Source organism: Silene latifolia, chromosome 5 (genome assembly GCF_048544455.1).
Source record: "Silene latifolia isolate original U9 population chromosome 5, ASM4854445v1, whole genome shotgun sequence".
NCBI classification, from domain to species: Eukaryota; Viridiplantae; Streptophyta; class Magnoliopsida; order Caryophyllales; family Caryophyllaceae; genus Silene; species Silene latifolia.
Window position 1 is genome coordinate 15,405,816 of NC_133530.1, and position 19,922 is coordinate 15,425,737.

The window sequence follows — 19,922 nt, forward strand, 5'->3', positions numbered from 1 at the left end:
GGAGGAGAAAGAGTACACAACGAAGGCCCAAGAGGGCTTCACTCTAAAACCAATTGGCGATAGAGGGAGTAGTCCCTTGCCTTATAAAGTGGTAATATTTTTCTCCTCTTTTATCAATGTGGGACAACCCTCACATGTGGAACTTTGGTTTCTTCACAAATCACACACCCAGACACGGTGTCATATACTAGTATAATTTCTGACAGGTCAGGTTTTGATACTGATAGATCAACCCACATTGACTTCACCAATTTCAGGTCTCTGTCTATTGGAAGACTAAAGAGAGAGAGAATTGGAGAATGGTGGATAGGGTGAGTCTTACGGTGAAGGGAAACTTAACGCTTCCTCATTCATTTAGTACATAGAGAGTGTTTTTGTGTCGTAAAATGTGTCTAACATCAGCGTGACAGTGAATATGAATAGTTGTATATAAAATTGGACGAAATTGGCAATCATCTCTATGATTTTAGCATTGTGCCATAAATTGTTAGGATATTCATATATATCATACGATTAGGAAAGTATTATTATTAATATTATTAAGGGTTTATCTTACACTATAAATACGAGTCTTATGTATTCATCTTAATCACAACGAACAAACAATCAGTAGTATTCGACCTGATAAAATTCATCAGGAAATCTGCAGAATGTTCTCCCTTCGAATTCATTCAGTTGACACAGACCATCCCCTCTTTGTCTCTCTTCCTTGTAATTCAAACCCTAACCCTAACACTAATCTCTCCAAAAGAAGGGGTATTATTCACCTTTATCGAACTTTACTAACACATCCTTCTACTTTCCATCCATCTTCCCCCATTCTTTTCATCGTCGCTGTTCCTAATTGCTTCTCTTCTGATGATCTTTTTCGTTTCTTTGCCTCCCACATCACTCATGTCACTGATTTCCTCATCATCAGGAATGACGGTGTGGAAGATAGGTACAGTGTCTTGATTCGGACCCAGGATGACGTTTCTGCTGATGCATTTTATCGTGCTTTTAATGGCAAGCGTTTCTCGCCTTCTGAGATTGAGATATGTCACATTCTCTATGTTGTTTCCTCTAAATTTACTAGATCGGCCGAAATTGCAAGTACTCCTCCACCTGGCTATATTGAGTTGCCAACATGTCCTATTTGTCTAGAGAGGTTGGACCAAGATACTTGTGGGATACAAACTACATTATGCGATCATTCATTTCAATGTTCCTGTACTTCCAAATGGACCTATCTATCTTGTCAGGTCTGCCGTTTATGCCAGAAGCAGGATGATAAACCTAATTGCTCTGTTTGTAATGTGTTATATGTGGCTATGTTGGATGTGGAAGGTATAAAGAAGGTCACATGTTTCGACATTGGAAAGATACACATCACTGCTACTCACTTGATTTAGAGACACTGAGAGTCTGGGATTATGAAGGTGACACTTATGTTCATCGGCTAAATCAATCAAAAGCCTATGGCAAATCGCGTGATGGAAAATGTAATACTATCATGGATGAATACAACCACCTTCTTGCAACTCAACTAGAGAACCAGAGACAGTATTATGAATCTCTACTTGCGGAGGCCAAAAGTAAAAGAGACAATGTTTCCGTAGAAGCGACAGAGAAGGCTTCAAATTTGAAAGACCTGTTATGCAAACTCGAAAACTATGAAAAGAACAAGAAGGCAGTCATGGATTTGAATCATAATCTAATTAAGGAGCAGGACGAGTACAAAAAAAAGCTGGAGGAAATCGAGAAGAGGGAGATATCCTATGCCAGATTAAGGAATGAGCAAATATATGACCTGGAGGAGCAGATTAGGGATGTAAAATTCTTTATAGCAGCACAATCGAAACTGAGACACACGAAAGACGAGGATGGTATAAAAGGAGGAACTGTGCTGCCAGTGCCTTTAACGGAACTTCCTCGTACCGGTACCAAGAAGCGTGCAAAATCAGGGCGGCGACGCTAATTCTATGACTCACTCGTGTTATTCTGAAATAATCTACAAATTTTACTAACCCAAATAAAATGATTTTTGACATTGGTTATTGACGTGGGCATGGTTCGCTCTGAACTTTTCATTTAGGTTGTCGTCTTTAATTTCGTCTATTTATCGTTCCCAACGTGTGTAGATGTACAATGTTAATGTTGTTATCATCATCTTTATAATAAAGAAATTTAGAAAAGACTATAGCCATGCTCATATGTAAACTGAATTAGGTTTTAACTATCTTCACGTTATCTTCAAGAATCGACTAGACGAGTTGTGTTCTTGTTTTACCGATTTGTATATAATACACGACCTTATGTGCCTGCACAAGAATATTCAAAGTTATCTCATAGCAGGTTAAAAATGTTGATGGAGAGATGACTTTTATTGTAGCTATTGGTAAATTACACCATGTGTTAATTCACAAATGTTGATGGAGAGATGACTTTTATGGAGAGATGACTTTTATTGTAGCTATTGGAGAGATGACTTGAGTGACGGATACCATTTTACCTCACAAAGTACCCACTCTTTCTCTCTCTGCAACACTATTCATGTGGTCCCCTTTCTCCACTAACCCATTTTGTTACCATTTTATCTCACAAAATATCCGCCACAAATGGTAACCCGTCACAAGGGAGACCAATTGGTGTTAATTAGGTGGTAGAACTAAAAGTTAAATCCCAATTTTGGTGAACATTTTGGTAAATTGTAAACGCTTATGAAATGAACCCATAATTTGTAAGCTAAAGTGTTGATGAGAATAAAGGTTCTAGTATTTGCCATATTTATACTCCCTCTCATCCAAACCAAAGGTTACATTTGACTTTTTGGCACTGTTCATGATTGTAGAGAATCTTTGGTATTATTAGTAATGTATAAGAGAAAACATAGTCATGCGAGATCTTGTTTGATTCATCGTCATGAATGTTATAAGAATATCAAGTTTTTATAATTTTTAATAATGTGTAATTAAAGATATTCAAGTTGCAAAACGCGCATCGCCAAGCGTAATAAAGTCAAATGTAACATTTGGTTTGGATGGGAGGGAGTAGTTAGCTAGTGAAGCCACATGAAATAACAGGGCTAAAATAGAGACTCCGGAAAGGCGGCCAAACTTACTACTCGGGTTATTTGGCCAATGTCATACAACTGGTGAAAAACGACTCGGAATTTGTTTCTAGTGGAGCTCAGTAGCTCACATAGACGAGGGACTTATTAATAGGAATATTTATAATAGTTGGACCTCAACCATCACCTTAAGGTTTTGGTTGAGATGGTTCATCTATCATGGTATTAGAGCCAGTGTGACCGAAGGTCACTGGTTCAAATCCTGGCAACCTCAAAACTCCTCAAAAACTCGAAGTGAAACCCAGCACACGGTACGCGGGAGCCACCATCACCTTAAGGTTTTGGTTGAGATGGTTCATCTATTATGATATCAAAGCCAGTGTGACCGAAGGTCACGGGTTCAAATCCTGACAACCTCAAAACTCCTCAAAAACTCGAAGTGAAACCCAGCACACTGTACGGGGAAGCCGGTGCACAACCAACCACTCTTCAAGCCCAATGGGCATTTGAGTGAGGAAGTGTCCCAATGGGCATTTGAGTGAGGGAGCGTAATAGGAATATTTATAATAGTTGGGCCTCAACCATCACCTTAAGGTTTATAAAGTTTTCGTTATTTCTACTGAATTAAATATATAATGATGGTATTTCATTTGTTATTCATTTTTCTCATAATTACATTTTACTTAGAAAATAAAAAGTTGAAACTGAAATAATTAGAACAATTAAATAACATGTTGAAATATATTTTGTAAATAATATTTTTTATAACGCAAAGCTAATGATTCCAATTTATAAATTTCCTCAATTTTGTCTCGAAAGTAATTAAAACCGTTTATAATTTTGTTTTTTACATAGTATGAGTCAGGTCATTCTCAAATAATAGAATCGGTAAAATATTTAGTAAATCATAGTTTGATGCAATTTTTTTATTAAAATATTTTAATTAAAAGATTAGATTTTAGTCAAAAAAAATATAATTTGATGAAAAGTTTAATTTTAATGAAAAGATAATAAGTTAATGAAATAAATTATTATAATTATTCGTTACCTTACTTAGTTACCTTAACTTTTGTCCATTGCCATATCATCCCTACATTTAAATTTAAACAAGCAACGTTAAATGACATTTAGGGTCACATTTAGGGTTGTTAATAGTTAACTAAACCAAAGGAAACTGAAAGATTAAGGTAAACTAAATAGAATATGACTACCTGTAGGCGGATAATGAGAATCCTACAACCTCTTAATAGTTTCTCGTAATCCATACCCTTACTAATAATAGTTACCCTTACTAATAATAGTGTTATGTTGCTAACACTAGCTTACTTCAACTCATGCTCTATTCTCGCACTAAATCCCATCATTTCAGCTCTCACCCTTGCCTAGAATTGCGTGGTTGGGCTGATCAAGCTTTGAAAGGTCATCTGCAACTTCATTTTTTTTCTCTTTCCACTTTTATCGTTTGCTTAAATCTGGGTGATGAAGACGTCAGCCAAAGACTTTTACAAGACACACATTTATGTGCATAATACGTAAAGAGATGGACTTTTTCAAGCCCGGTGCGTGCCTTATTTATGTACTTTTTCTACTATTTTAGCACGCATTTATATGCATAATACGTAGCAAATAGCTACTACTATCCTCCCAAGAATGATTTACTTTGGGTTACTTTGTATTTTATGGAGGTTTGGACCTAAATGATTGAAAACAAGCCAAATCTTATTCCCAGTGTTGCATTTTGGAAATTAGAAGAGTCACAGCTCGGAAATTGCTGCCTCGAGCAGGGGCGGATCTAGGGGTGGCCCGGGTGCGCACGTGCCCACCATGAAATTCTAAAGATTTATGTTAAGTATTAGGAATAGCAAATATTATTACAAAGTGAATATGCCGTAGTAGTAAGGGTAGTGCACTATTTCCAAGAGATCTGTGCTTGATTCCTATTGCACTCAACTTTTTTATAAATGATCCAGAGCAAGTAAAATAAGAAAATTGAATAATTTATGTCATTGGTAGAATTGAACCCCTGTCGTTTTAGTAAAATTTTTCAGATAAGACCACTTTGACAACTCTTATTTTTGTATGTTTAAGGAATTAAAAATTATTATAAACCACAATTCAAGGTTACTCATATTGTGTTTAACTCATTATTCTTTGCTTATTCGAGTTTGTACTCTAATATATCTATAAAAGTGTTTTTTTAATTATGTTAATCTTGTACTTTATTTTCAAAATAATAAATTTGCATCAAGAATCTTAGCAATCGGCAGTGAAATTCATGACTTAGTTATCGAATTTTCCGAGACCATATTTTCAACCGATATTTACCACGGTGGAAAAAAAAATTGTGCCCCCCTTAAAGGAAAATCCTGCGTCCGTCACTGGCCTCGAGATGCGTCCGTCACTGGCCTCGAGATGCGTGAGGAAGCCTGTTGGAGAAATCGCTGATGTGTTGTGGAATTAGTCGATCGACCATTTGTTTCATCGATCGACTAATGTGAACTTTTGCTGAATTGGTTTTGCATTTGGTCGATCGACTAGAATTTTAGTCGATCAAATGTATTTTTAGTCAAACTATAATCGTTAAGTTATTGTTTCGGCCCGTTAGTTGTTTGTTCAATAATTCTAGGCTTATGTTTATTTAGGTTATCTTTTATCTTCATTCTTTTTCTTTTATAATTGCAAGTTTTATGCTCAACTAGTTAGAACGAGAGCTAAGTTAGTTTTCTAGGGCAAATAGTGGACCGAGATGACATATTCATTACCATTCAGATCGTATTTTTGTTGGCCGTTGATCCTTCCTCTGACCGTTGTTGACCGTGGTGATCCGATATCTTAGCATTTTTCTCCTATTATTTGAAATCATTTCTCTACGTTTAATTTCCTCTAACTTTTTATTTTAGTTTGTATTTTAAATACCGGCAACAACCTTTTGTTTGCATTCAACTTCGAAACCTTCTACAGTAAAAATATAGTAAAAGATGCTGACCTCAAACTCAAGATTCCTTTTGATTTGAGAGGAAAAAGTTTGTACTCGTATGCATATGTTGTTCTCAATGGCGATGCGCACTTTATCTCAGCGACCGATATTATTGTTGGTGCTTTATGAAGAACCTTGATGGCAGAATAGTTTTTGCCCATTCTTGTAACATTAACATCTTTGAATTATTTCCTAAAACAGTTACTATTAAAGATTGGGACCCAAACCTTGCGGAGTTTATTGCTCTCGGGTATCATATCCTTATGGTTGTTCGAGATAACATAACATCCAGTCATATATCAAGGGATTAAGAGTGATAGAAAAGAAAGATTAATACGTAATAAGTTGTCGAAATTGGAGTTTTGAAGCATTTTTTTATAAAATTGCATTTTAAGGCAGTAATTTTAAAAAAATAATTATATAATGAAATAATTTTTAAAACTGAATTTTAAAAGGGGGTTATTTTTTATTTACTCTTTTAAAAACTAGTTTTAACTTTTTAGAAAATGGTGTATTTGGCCAATTTGTGTTTTTTAGCCAAAAAACACTTGTACAAGTTAGGTCAAACACACACTTAATATCCTTTCTTTCAATTTGAACATTTAACGGATACGGTCGCACTGGCCAGAAAAAGTAGGCTTCGTAAAGAAAAAAAACATTATCGGTACATATATTCCACAATATATTCTTGTTATGTATATTGTCACAATATATATATATATATATATATATATATGTATATATTTACCACAATTTACTAAATTTTTGCCACGATTGAGTATTTTATCATATCTATTGTTATGTTTATCTGTGATTTGTCACGACTATTGTTATTGTTGTTATTGTTGTTGTTGTTATCATTTTAGGGTAGTCTTTTAATAGTAATGAATAAATCAAGTTTTTATTTACATCTACTCATATAAAAAGTAGGACTGGATGTTCTTGTTGATGGAATTGTTTCCACTGGTTCAGAATTGTCAAAATCAGCTCTATTTGTTGGCTCGGCTACAATTGGTATGATGGCTGCTTTGGGGTGAATTTCCCAAGAAATTGCGTAGCTCATAGATTTTAATTCCAATCTTGCGACTGTAAGTGTGTTTGCTCTTATATCTGTTGGAAAAAATATGCTATCTTTTGAAAGTGATTAAAATAGTTTTTTTTTTAAATTGTATTGAGATGTTAAGAGTTAAAATGGCTCCATAAGTTCATATGGAAGCTTCTTGGATGAACTTTTACTGATCTACATTTTGTTTTTTTATCTGTAGTATGCTCGTCAGCGTGCTTTTTTTAGTAGCGGCCCTCCTACAGGTAAATAATTGTCTTTGCGTAATTTTGCACCAATAGTAATATGTCCTTGTTCATTAATTATGATCATTAAGAAGATCTAATTTAAAGGGGTCTCATGAGTTGATTTGGTTAATAAATAACGTTTTGCGTATGATTATGATCATTATCGTTTGTAAACTTTCAGGAAATGGAGAATTTCCTTTGTTTGCATCCTTTGAAGCCCTCTACAGTAGGGGAATCACGAAAGAAACTGAGGTAATGATTCCACTTGATCTGAGTGTCGAAAAATCGTCTTCATATGCATATGCTGTAGAGAATATGAATTGTATTGAATTGAATGCTTGAATATTATTGATGATAACCGTTGCTTATATAACAATTACAAAAGTACGATAATTAGAAACCTAATATAACTGGAATATATCGTAGAGATATATTTTGACATAATATGGAAAACTATAACTAAACATAATATCTAAATCTATAATTTATTATTATACTATCACAATATGGTAATATTGTGAATCATAACATTAAGGTAATATTATATTCCTTATATATGCAACACTAAATGGCGATGCAAGTTTTATCAGCCACAAAGTCTTTAAACTCGGTGCTTTGGCTAGAACACCAGAGGGCAAAATAATTTGTCTTTTCTTGCAATGTCGATGTAACCAAACTTCTCCCAAAATCGATTAAACTTCCAATTTCGAAAAATAATGACTCAATTCTTGCTGAATTAACTTCTCTGGGTTATTTGATAATTTTAGCATCTCACTATAATATTCTCTCCTCCAACATTCTCCTTGACAGTGTGCCGGCCATTTACATGGTCTGTAATAATCCTAAAAATAAATTTAGTCAAGAATCTCATAGGTTCCTAGCCATCGCTCTTAGACATATTCTGATGAACCCACCTTCCGGGTTTCATTTTAAATCAATCACCCATGTAGACGTTTGATAACTTGTTCTACGCTTGTCGGCGAATAGTTTTTGTTTTAAATTTGTCTCTGACTTGGAAAGTTAGCGTTCTTGTGTGCACAACAAGAGCAATTTCGTTCCATGAATGAGACTTATACTTTTGAAAACTTTTCATTAATGTTTCTGAAAGTATTTTGATTTTCGATTTATACAAATGATTTGCCTTTGACCTTATCTTGGATTTGGAATGTGATGTTCTTGAATGCGCAACGAGAGCACTTCCGTTCCTTTGATGAGAATCTGGTTCTGTCGAAAAATTTTATTTGAAACTTTTGAAAGAATTTTGATTCTTACGATAAGTGACCTTTTAAATGTTTTGGTTACCGATTCCAATTTCAGTTTTATTTTTATAACCTTTCATTTATACTTTCAAGTTTCGAGGACGAAACTTTTTAAAAGATGGGGTGATTGTAACACCCCGTATTTTATTAAGTTGGATAAAATTCTTTTAATTGCTATTTTGAATTTAATTACATCATTTAACGATTTATATATTTATGCTTAGCTAATTAATTAATTTCATCATAATTCGATACGTTAATTTTAATAATCATTAATAAGTTTATTTAAAGTTAGTTCGAGTTTATTGAAATTAGTTCGAGTTTATTTATTTAATAATTTCCGTTTCTTTACGAGTCCTTATGAAAGTTGTTTTAAGTGAACCCGAGATGGATTTTGGGAACAAAACCGTCCAATTAGCTATTTTGAGCTTATTTCACTAAATTAGCAATTTTTATTAATATCCGTTAGTTTTGTAAAAAAAAATCGCTAATAATTCCGATTCAAGCTGATATTGTATTATTTACGTTAACTAGCTGAGTTTATTTTATTTTCACTCATTAAATTTATTTATTATTGATTCCGTTTTATTACTGAAACTTTTACTTAAACCGGTTAAATTTAACTCGAAACGGTTTTAATAACTATCGAAGTTTCTTAACGATGAAGAAACGTACGTATAATAAATAGCAGCAAGCAAGTGCTCCCTCATTTCTCACGCAAAGATTCTTTCTTCTCCTTCCTTTTTCTTCTTTTCGTTCGTTTTGATTTTTTTTATTTTAAATTGATCCCGCCACTCGTTTGTCATCCGTTATCAATGATTTTCGTTCCATATTCTCGCCCCCATCGTTTCGACAATCCGTTGTAAGTAAAATTCTTTTTCGTTACGTATTTTTACAAACCCAATTTATATTTTCAGCTTTATTTATTATAAGACGGTTGTAGGTCTTTGAGATAGACGATGTCCTGGTAGAAGATTTGTTAGTCATAAATGATTAGTTCAATCGGAAAAAGGTAACAATGATAGGTTACTCAATATTACTTGTAAAATATGTTTATTTCGAATCTTTGGTTAGTCTGTTTTATAATTAAGACGGTGTATAATTATATATAGGGATCCTTATGGATGTTAATTAGTCGGTTGTATAGTTGAGACGGTGTATACTGATATGTGGAGATGATTGAGACGGTGTATACCGACCTCTAGGGATCATTTGGGATGCTAGCTAGTAAGTGGTATATTTAAGACGGTGTATCCGACGTGTATGGATTGTTTTGGGTGATAATTGGTGTGTTTTATAGTTGAGACGGTGTATACCGACATGTAGGGATTGTTTTGGACTAATTTGGACTCGTGTTGGGCGATTTTTGTAGTCTTTGTGGTCCTGTTTTTGAGTTGCTTTATACTTGTGGATTTCCGCTCTAAAACCGTTTTAAATGCCGACTTAGTTGGCTCAGCCTAGGACCTGTTTTTTAGCGCGAGAATGGAGTCTTAAGGGGACGATTGGTACTGTTTTTGGCGGGGACGAGAGCCGTCATCGTGGGTTTTCACTTTGCATTTGAGGACTGGAGTTGGGGTCGAATTTAGGCATCTTTTGGGTTCTGTTTTGGACTGATTTTTGGGTCAGGTTATGAAGTAGGGTGAAGGGTGGCTATGGGTAGTCGGGTGGTGGTCGTGTCGGACTCCTAGTGGCCTAGCTGTGGCCTGGCCGTGGCCTAGCTAAGTCACGAGTTTGAGGCCATGTGTAGTTGGTGGTTAGGCCGAGTTTGAGGTTTTCATAATAACTTTTGAGCCGTGACTATAAATTGTTTTGACGCTAGTTTGGTTTATTTAAAATATAATTAAATTAATTTCCGTCTCATATTTTATATAAATATAATTCGTTAATATCGTCCTTTCACATAATTTTTTTAGGTGGCTCATATGTGGTTGAAGATGAAGAGTAATTTTGGGTTTTAGAAGCTTTATCAAGTTATTACTTGTCTCTTTGCTAGCGTAAGGTAACTATTCCGAGTTACTCGACGAATTAATGTCACATTAGTAGTAAATGTGGTGCTTGTTGTTTGTTAAGTGTTTAGGTGATTGATAATGTGTTACTTTCGTTTTTCACATGATAGAAATTGGAAATAGCATGAGAATAATATTGCGATAAAATTTGTAATTTGGGCCAAAGCGGAGCCAAGACTACGAGTTGGGCAGATTGACCGAACGAGTTTGGTCAAACTAGGTTTAAACCGATCAACCTCGATTTGACCGATGACCCGTCGCGGGACTCGGGTCGAGGGTTTGTCTTTGAGGTGAGATTGGTTGTTATTGGAAATTTTATGTTATGTCTTGATATTTGTAATTATCATTTCACATGTTGGTTGTTGGATGAATTGGCTGCCTTATACTTCAGTCTTATTGCCTCTTTGCCATTTTAGCTTGTTCTCATGAATTATGAAATTAACGGTTAGCTGGAATTTGGATTATTATTGATAATGGAGATATTGTTGGATTGTCAGTTGAATTGGGTATCCTACTTGTCTTGTGTGGTGTGGGCTAAAGTATTCAAGTCGGGACTAGTGGGACTAGGTCCTAGGTGAGTATTTTGGCCTTCATCATAGATAGGTCATTATAGTCTTTGACGAGTGTATGTTCACTGCTTAATAGCCTCTGTGTTCCTGACTTGGTGGGTTTATATCCAAGTTGGGGCATGACCTCGTTACTTATTTTGAGAGTAAGTGGTCAGCTTAAGTACTAGCCAACCCTTTGGTGGACTCCTTAAGGTACTCACATGGTTTTATACAATTGTGGGTCTTGGGTGCGGTGGTGTGTATCCGCATGTCTAGGTCTGCGCAGATTTTAGGCTAGGGTTGTGTTGTGTCTTGGCCATGTTTTGATAGAACCTCTGAGCCAAGATACCGGTTCGATTACCTTCCCTACCTCGTGGTATAAACTCGAGTTACATAGTGACTATTGACGGGACTAAGAACTTATGCCTGTCTTTGATATATTGCCCTTTCTTGTTTGATGATTCTATGAATCATAGAAGGTGAGATGCAAGCCGGCTATGGTTGATAGAGTTTGGATTCCTGGATGTTATGTGATTCACATGATAGTGTAGTATGAGTCGGTCTAGTATTCACAGGCTAGGATTATGTGTTGTTATATTGTTGTTCACATGATAAACACGATTGTCTAGCATCTATATGCTAAGGCTATGTGTTATTCATATTCATATTCTTATGTTTACATGTTATATTAATTATGACATTTCGTGGCTGGGAGAACTCGGAGTTACTCCCCACTGACTGTGACTTTCGTATTTGTATAAAATGCGAATGACAGGTAGGTGATGCATATATGGGGTACATGGACGAGCTAGCGAGCAAAGTAACCTTGGAACCTAGATTGACTTTATTATATTGTGACCCTTAAATATTTTTATATCACATACATTTTAGGGACATATGTCTCCCTCTTTACATTTGGCTGTATAATTTGCTATTCGCGACTTTAGCGATGGTTATGTTGTGAAACTTCTAAGTTAGACCTTGTATGTTTGACACCTTCCAATTTGGATATCTTTATAACAGGTTCAGGTTTTAAAAATTACAGGTTTTTACCCAAATGAACCTATTACAAACATATCCATGCAGTTTTATTCTAGAATTACGTGTTTACTTTTCCGCGATAAATGAGGGTGTCACACTTAATCACAGTAACATAGAAAGATAACAGGTCGTAAAAATCGCTCTAGAACGATAATAATATATCACTTGTAAGTTTGACATCTTATTTACTTGGTTCATCATAATCTGATGAAATTAGCACCAGTCTTGCATATCAGCTTGACTGTAACACGGAATTTGAAGTCAATTACAGATTTACTACACCATATCGACAATTCACACCGCAGTTGACACACAATGCATGAGGTACAAACATTCTGCTGAAGCATTCGGAATACGCTTAATAGAAATTAGAGGGTAGGTAGAACTGTCGGATTTAGAGTAGGCAGAAGTCGATGTCTCAAGTGGGTGGCAGATAGAAACATGAGGTGTCTCGACAATGCAATCTGCTGAAAACAACCAGAAATATCATCAGTGTAATCAGCCACACAGCAAAGCAGAAGACGAGTACTCGAGTTTTCTCTGAAATCAGCACAGTGGCAGGATCCTTTTCCTCGGGCAAAGTACATAACTCTTTCACAGATACTTCAATTAACGAATCAAGAAACATCGTTTGAGCTCAAAATTTCTACTTTAGCCTGCTTCAGAAGATTCGCCACCACATGTGCCTCTACATTGCCTTCAGATATGATGACTTTATCACAATTATGGCTGCTGATGGTTATGTCATTGCTAACGAGTGTGATATTAGATGAAGCTGAAGCATCTGAAGATGTTAACGCCTCTTCTCCAGCAAAGTAGCACTCGAAAGTCTACATAATGTCTAATTATGTGAAATTATAACATCATTTGAGCATAAATTTATTCAAAAAGTTGTCGATCTATGAAAAAAATCCTTGACGTTGTAAGGACATTAAAAATAACCGAAATTCACCGATTTAGTTTCACAGCTATCGCGAAAGCAGCTTAATTCAATTATTCATCGACACTTAACAAGTATTCAAACTCTACTGATAAAAAAATTAAGTAATCAAACGCAAAATAACACTCTCAATTCACAAAAATACGAAAGTTCTGAATAAATGCTCAAATTAAACAAAGTAAGCAATTCATCGACATTCAACAAACATTCCAACTCTAATAACAGTAAAATTGAACTATACTGTATTAAGCAATCAAACGCCAAACGACACTCAAAATTCACAAAAGATACGAAAATTTTGACTAAATGCTCGAATTAAACAAAATAAGTAATTCATCAACATTCGACAAACATTCAAACTCCACTAACAATAAAGATGCGAAAATTGCGACTAAATGCTCAAACTAAACAAATTAAGTAATTCATCAACATTCGACAAACATTCAAACTCGACTGACGATATAATCGAAGCAATTAATCGATCAAACAACAAAACAACTCTTTGTATTCACAAAAGATACAAAAATTCTTCTTCTTGTCCTCTTTTTCTTCTTCTTGTCCTCTTTTCTCTCTTCGGAGGATTGAATTGTGGCGGGAGAATTACAAATGATGGTGATTTGGATGAAAAATGGTAAAGCGGGTTGCTATTTGGTTAAGGACGATTAATTATCGTAATTTATTTTCGCAGTACGATTTTTACTCATTGTAGTACTTTTTGCACTAAACTTTCCATTTGTCTACCCTTAACTAAAAAATCATCAAACCTAACTTTCTCTACTTTCTCTCTATTGTTGAAACCTTAACCTTCTTCAAATCTCCTTAAAACTTTTCAGTTACGAACGATTATTCGAATGAATATCAAGTATTTAATTCATTAATCTCGTATTAATAATTTAATTTCCTCTTTCTTGTAGTTTTATTCCTTTTTAATTAGGGTTTATGTTTAAATTGATTAAGGGCTAATTAGTGTGATATGATGGGGTTTGTTGGTTGTTGCATAGTACATAGTTGGATTTTTCTTCCTTTTTTTCAATTTACAATATATCTGGGTATGTAGTACATGGTTTGATTTTTCTATTTGGTAATGCTAAAACTTTCTCAATCAAGAATTCAGTACGTAATGCACCAAAGCTTTCCCAATTAATGCACCATTATGATTTTAGTATGGAAAAGTTGCAGATGAGCGATGAACGAATTTATATCTCAATTTTTTTTTTCCAAGTGAGTAGAACACCCAACATCGTGACCAATGCAATGGCACCATCCCACACAACCACCGTGGCCCACCAGTGCAACACCACCACTGCATCCTCAGTGGCAGCCCCTCACTAAAAGTTAACGACATCCGTCTCAATAGTAGGTTTATGAAATTAGAGAGAATATATTAGAGAGAAGTTAGAGAGTGAAAATGGAAGGAAAAATAAAAGGGGTATAATTGTCAATAGTGTACTACGATGAGTAAAATGTGTACTGCGAAAATCAACACAAAGCGGTAGTGGACTAGTCAGTAGTCACAAGGGTGCTATTGAGTAACTACACTTGACCATGGGTCGGGTTAAAGTCAGTCGGATTGGGTTAGATCATGTTTAGTGCTAAAACAATCAGCTATACCAATTTTTTTATTTGTTATTTTGTTTTTTAATAGGCTTGAGCGGTCGGGCCTAACTTATTGAGCCCTAAACCGGATAGGAGGTTGGGGGCTAAAGACGGGTCAGGAGATTCAGCCTGATCGACCCGTTACTTTGATTATGTCTCGTATTAAGGTTAGGGGCTAGAGACGGGTCAGGAGATTCAGCCTGACCCGTTATTTTTACTAGGTCTAGTATTAAGTATGAGTATCTGATAGCTAAAAACAAGAAATATAGCAAATCACCCGCATAAGTTTGATACTATGTGCAGTTAAGCCCCTTAAGTTATAAATGTAGCAAATTAGCCCCACAAGTTTCTATTAATGTGCAATTAAGCACATAACTTGCTTTTAAGAAAGAAATTTATACCCAAGATGTGTGAGTCTAGTGGAATTCCAGGGTAACCTCAAAGCCTCCTAAGGAGGAATTGCGAGGTCCTGGGTTCGATTCCCTAGATGAACACTTTCCTGGGGACCCGACGCCCATAGAGGGAATAATCTCCGCGGGAAAGAACTCACATGGTACAGGCGCCTAGCAGGGTGGGGTCCTGTATCCGGGGAGGATCCAACCTCCTCGTCATCAAAAAAAAAAAAAAAGAAATTTATTAAATTAAATATTTTACTATTATTGAAAGTCAAAATTATTGATCAATTTTAATCCTAAAATTCCTAATTATTATAGAAGAATGTTCAGATATTTTTTAAAATTATTTTGGTGAAAAAATACTCATAATATGAGAATTTTTAGTAAAGTTACAATGAAATATTACATGACCTGATTTTTTTTATATTAAATTTGGTTCACATTTTTCTTCGAATAGGTAAATATTGCATTTAATTTTTTAGTTAAAATAATATGTTTTAGTTAAAAAAATGGTAGAAAACTTGAACTAGGTGTCGTGAATGTACTAATTATCATAACAGATTATTCATTTATAACCTAACTAGACTCTAAACTACTTTAATTAAGAGTAAATTATCAATTACACCCACAGTTAATCCACTTTTTTACATTTACTCCCACGTCAATTTTTTTGTTTTAAATTACACCCAAATTAATAGCTCAGGATATATTTTGCACCCAATGGCATTTTCAGGTGAAATTTTTTATGAAGTGACGAAATTGCCCTCGCGATTATAAGTCTTCGTTTGGCTTTTGATTCTGCATTTACTTCCCCTCCTTTCACTTGTTTAACCTAATTTATTCCAAAACTTTCCCCCAAAAGTTCTCCCAAATTTCAGTCGTATTATCTTAATCATTGAGAGGTTGTTGATCCATCAGTCAATCACCACTATCACTTTAGTAATTTATGTAAGTTGTCCTTCTATTTCTTCTTTCTAATTTGTTTGTAATTTATTGTTTTAATTTCTACTACTTATTTTCTAGGTTTTGTAATTGAAATTTATGGCTTTTGCATATTTGTGCCTTAAATTAGGTTTTTCCATATTTGAATTTCTCCCTTGTTGTGGATATATTGCAGGAAATGATTTCAAAAACAATGGAGATACCTTGTAGATGAGTTCTGCAAATAAATTTGGAGAAAATGAGAGAAAAGGGAATGAATGAATGAAGAGAAAGAAAGTCAAATAACTATGCTTAATAATAGAAGAGGGAAGGGTAAAATAGTCATGAAATTATTGTCTTGCCGGAAAAATTTGAAAATTGCCGGAAATATGTCATGAATCCGATATTGGGTGCAAAATGTAAACTGAGCAATTAATTTAGGTGTAAAATATTAAAAAAAAATGAAGTGGGAGTAAATCTGAAAAAGTGGATTAAGCGTGGGTGTAATTGATAATTTACTCTTTAGTTAATAAAGTAACTAGTTGAGATCTCGTGTTAAAGCACGACATTTGTGAGGTTAACTTATATTAATGTACTGATTATAATGCTAGTGATATTATCAAAAAAAGTGTACTATTTAAATGAGTTTTAGATTAAGTTAGTTTTATGCGAACCTATTTTTATTACTAAAAATAATGATAGCCGAATATTATGGAAAAACATAATTTAATATAGGTTCACTATTTTGTTATTGCATTGATCAGAAATATTTATAGATGGGTTAATCTTTTAGTTTTAGTCATTTGTAGGAAGATTATATGGGGATATGACCTAGGAGGATGAGTTAGAAACGGAATATAAGTAAAGCGAATATTGACTTTATAATGGTAGTGTATAATATGGGGCCCACTTTCTTTTGTATTCCGTATATCAATTGCGTTGAACTCGAAAATATTAATTTGATTTGGCTTTATAATTAATTGAGATATTTTATGATGTGGCAAATTTGTTACTCAATCAATCATCATTTATTATAATTTTAACATGGACCCACCACTATTGTTAATCATTTGGGCGGGAAAATATTGAGTAGTTCTTATTCTTTTAGTTTAGTGCCCAAGTAATGGTCGAGCCCAAGGAAGGTGCTTAAGACTAAAGACTCGATTTTAGACTATGTAACAAACTAATTAGGACCCTATACTAACTAATTAAGAAACTAACCACAATATAAGACTTAAGAAACCTGTGTAGAAGAATGTTTGGAGGCCAGTGCAAAAACCTATTGTAGAGAATGTTGAGGGGCTTGTGGGTACTCCAATTTTTACTCCTGACATGTTCCCTCCTTTGGTCAGTTCCATCAAGGCTACTCCAGCTAAACACATCATGAGGCTAAGTAGAAAAGATGGGAATGGTATTGGGAGACCTTTAGGGAAATCTGGGGCTTACTCATTTATGGATGCTTTGAATCGTACGGCTATTCCTAGGGGTAGGGTAGTCCAGAGTGGAAAGAATCCTCCTACATCCAATCTAAGTCCAAATGCATAACATAAGATTCTGGAATGTTAGGGGATTAAATGATCACAATATAAGTTTATTTGGTTTACTTGAAACAAAAATAAAAACAAAAATAAAGCCTAGTATGCTACTTCAGAAGAATACTACTCTTTGTGATGGGTGGAGTATATCTGCTAATTGTAGTTGGCACAAAGGTGGGAGGCTTTGGATTATGTGAAAACCTCATTGTTTTGATGTTCACTTCTTAGCTTATGGGGCTCAGTTTATACACATGATGGTAGTCTAAAAATTGATTCAAGGAGTTCTTTATTAACTGTCATCCATGCCTTTAATGGGATTCAGGAGAGAATAGAGTTATGAAATTTTCTGAAGGATGTTGTTGTTAATTGTGTTGAACCTTGGCTCTGGATGGGTGATTCTAACACAGTTCTATCACCTGTTGAAAGGTTAGGGGGCAACTCTACTGATGCTAAAATGAAGCATTATTTTCATGAGTGTGTCTCACTTTGCAATATGGAGGATATTCAGGCTACTAGGGCTCTGTTCACTTGGTCGAATAAACAAGTGCCTAGTGATAGAGTCTACAGCAGACTGGATAGATTCATGAGGAATCATGAGTGGCTAGATAGGTATGGTGATTATATGGCTCATTTTTACCCTGAAGCTATGTTTGATCATTGTCCCTGCACTGTTGGTAAAATGGTATGGTGGATTGCTGTCAAGAAGGATCATCTATGGATCAAATGGGTTAATACGATCTATATTAACAGTGCTCCTTGGTTAGATTATCAACCTATTCAATCTAGTTCCTGGGCTCGGAGGAAAATTTGTGAGATTAAGGGCAAATTTAGAGATGCTTATGTTCAAGGTAAGTGAATGGCTACTGATGATATATATATATACTATCTCTAAAGGATATGACTTGCTTAATCAACAATCTCAACAAAAAGTGGTTTGGGCAAAGGTCGTCTGGAACAAGTTTAATACTTCAAGGCATTGTTTTATTTAGTGGCTGATGCAGAGGCAGAGGCTTCTCACCTTGGATAAACTGCAGAAAATGGGGATTGCTAATTCTGGGTGTGCTTTCCGTGCAGCAGAGACAATGAGAGCAATCATCATCTGTTTCAAGACTGTGATTATGCACAAAAATGCTATCAGCTCTTACTTTCTTGGCTGCAGCTCATAATGACAGACGATATTTTACCTGGGAAGATACTTATGCAGAGAAATTTATCTTGCCTTAAGAGGTTAGTGATTAGCTCCTTAATTGTAGCTATGCAGTATGGCATCTGGCATGTGTGGAATGTCTGTAAAATGGATAATTATGTGATGCACTCGGGCTCTCTTCTTCAGCAGATCAAGAAGGAGGGGAGGTTGCGTCTCATGGCAATGCCATTAGATCAAATTAGACCAGCAGATAGAAATTGGTGTAATCAAATGGGTCTCATGTAAGGTCTTTTCTATACTTGTTGTTTCAGACCTATTAACTATTAATGTAGTGTTGTCAGGCTGTAGTTCTCTCGCCTGAGGGCTACTCGCAATGGTGACTTTTTTTAGAACCCTTATAAGGATGGTTATAATAATACTTACATTTCCAATAAAAAAATAGAATGCCAGAAATCAATATATGATGAACCCACCTTACAGGTTTCGTTTTAAATCAATCACCCATATAAAAAGTAAAACTGAGAATCTAGTTGCCGATTATCTATCGAAGCTAGCCGATAGCACCCAACTTGTGGGGGAAGGAGAAAAGTGTTGAAAAAGTATTTGATCAAGCTAGGGAAGAAATTAAACGGGGGTTTGAATCATTTGCTCTTCCGAAATTACTCCAAAAATTGGAGGTTACTCAGAAAATGGCTGACTTTGAGTTACATCGTAGTGATATCATCTCTAAGATTAAGGATTCCTTAGGAAACTAAACTCAAATCCAACTTGTAATTCTTGTTATTAACGATACTTGTTTAATGGTTGAGTTGTAATTATGTAGGCTTAATTCCGTTTGGCAATGTGACCTATCTGGTTCAATTCTATATACTCTTGATACCGTTACCCAATGGATTTGTGTACTTGTATAACAGTTCGCTGAAATTGGAAATTGTCATTTTCATTTTGATTGCCTAAACAATTTGACCATGCACGTTACTTTATTACAAGCTCTTGTCTCATCCAACTATTAAGTTTGAGATCAACTCAAATATCAAACATCGAACTAAAGCCCTTACTTGGACTCTTGCAAATCGCTCGATATTACTTCGCATCAACTTTCTCGTCCTATACCTTTTATCAAGCACATTTTTCGTTGAGCATGCTTAGTGATGTATTAACCAAAGGTGATCTCGGCTTTAACTTTGTATACTCGAGACTTTCTCAAACTTAATTTGT

General features: G+C 35.0%; 1 pseudogene; it reads left to right on the top strand.

The window, feature by feature from the left end:
• Positions 1 to 650: 650 nt before the first annotated feature.
• LOC141655935 (BRAP2 RING ZnF UBP domain-containing protein 1-like) lies at positions 651 to 1,957 on the top strand (annotated as a pseudogene).
• The last annotated feature ends 17,965 nt before the right edge of the window (positions 1,958 to 19,922 follow it).